Here is a 1,843-nt window from a genome sequence, read left to right on the forward strand (position 1 = left end):
GAAGCTAAACATGACAGTCAATCTCAATCAGAATGGAACCAGTTGCAAGATATCACCTCGTGGGGTCTCGATGATCCTTAGAAAGGTGAGGAATCAGCCCAGGACTACACGACAGGACTTGGTCAATGACCTGAAAAGAGCTGGGGCTGCCGTTTCCAAGGTGACTGTTAGTAATACACTAAGACGTCATGGTTTGAAATCATGCATGGTACGGAAGGTTCCCCTGCTTAAACCAGTAGATGTCAAGGCCCGTCTTAAGTTTGCCAATGACCATTTGGATGATAGAAAGGAGTCATGGGAGAAGGTTTTGTGGTCAGATGAGACCAAAATGGAACGTTTTAGTCATAATTTCACTAACCATGTTTGGAGGAAGACGAATGATGAGTTCCATCCCAAGAACACCATCCCTACTATGAAGCATGGGCTTGTAGCATCATGCTTTGGGGGTGTTTTTCTGCACATGGGACAGGAGGACTGCACTGTATTAAGGAGAGGATGACCGCGGCCATATATTGTGAGATTTTGGGGAACAACTTCTTTCCCTCAGTCAGAGCATTGAAGATGGGTCGTGGCTCGGTCTTTCAACATGACAATGACCCGAAGCACACAGCCAGGAAAACCAAGGAGTGGCTCTGTAAGAAGCATATCAAGGTTCTGGTGTGGCCTAGCCAGTCTCCAGACCCAAACCCAATAGAAAATATTTGGAGGGAGCTGAAACTGTGTGTTTCTCAGCGACAGCGAAGAAACCTGTCTGATCTAGAGAAGATCTGTGTGGAGGAGTAGGCCAAAATCCCTCCTACAGTGTGTGCAAACCTGGTGAACAAATACAGGAAATGTTTGACCTCTGTAATTGCAAACAAAAGCTACTGTACCATATATTAACATTGTTTTTTTCAGGTGTTCAAATACTTATTTGCAGCTGTATCACACAAAGAAATTGTTAAAAATCATACATTGTGATTTCTGGATTTTTCTTTTTAGATTATTTCTCTCACAGTGGACATGCACCTACGATGAAAATGTCAGACCCTTCCATGATTTCTAAGTGGGAGAACTTGCAGTATAGCAGGGTGTTCAAATACTTATTTTCTTCACTGTAAATATGGCAGCACAGTGGAGAAGGGGTTACTTTGTCTGCTTTAGAACTGAGAAGTCCTTGATTTAAATCTTGGTTCTGGCCTTCCTGTGTGGACTTTACATGTTCTTTGCAAGATAGTGTATTTTTTTTTATGTAGCTAAAAGTTAAATATAGCATTTGAGGCTCCAGCACTCCCCAACTCTTGTGAGGAGAAGCAGCTTGGATAATGGGGAAAAAATATTTATGTCTGTTCTATCATATCAAATGATTAAATTATTTGTGCAAGTTTTAACTTGACTTCTTGTTTTAAGTTTGTTTTTAACTGTTTGCACCGGAACCGGCATTTTGGTACAAAAATAACTTCAAACTGTAGCGCCGGAAAAAAGGAGTCGGAGGCGGAGTGTCGGACACAGGAACAAAACTTGTTTTATTGGCAGACATCAAAACACTACTCACATAACGGCGGGAACTCTGTGAACTTCCACCCCGGAAGAGCAACAACAAAAACAGTCCGTGCGGAACCCCGCACCCCAACTCGAGGTCCCGCGGGTGAATTATGTAAACACCACACAAGCCCCCACAGAATTCACCCATAGTCAAAATCCTCGTGCCGTGGAGGGATGACGACCCGACCCCGGCGGGTGTGCACTGTAGTGTGCGAGGGGGGCAGGGCCGCAGTGTCCATTGATTCACGGGACAAGGGCTCAGGCGGGGTCAAGGGCACCCCGCAGGTGCAGGGGCACAGGGTAAAGGGGGACGACCCCG

This window comes from Syngnathoides biaculeatus, chromosome 2 (genome assembly GCF_019802595.1).
Source record: "Syngnathoides biaculeatus isolate LvHL_M chromosome 2, ASM1980259v1, whole genome shotgun sequence".
NCBI lineage: Eukaryota > Metazoa > Chordata > Actinopteri > Syngnathiformes > Syngnathidae > Syngnathoides > Syngnathoides biaculeatus.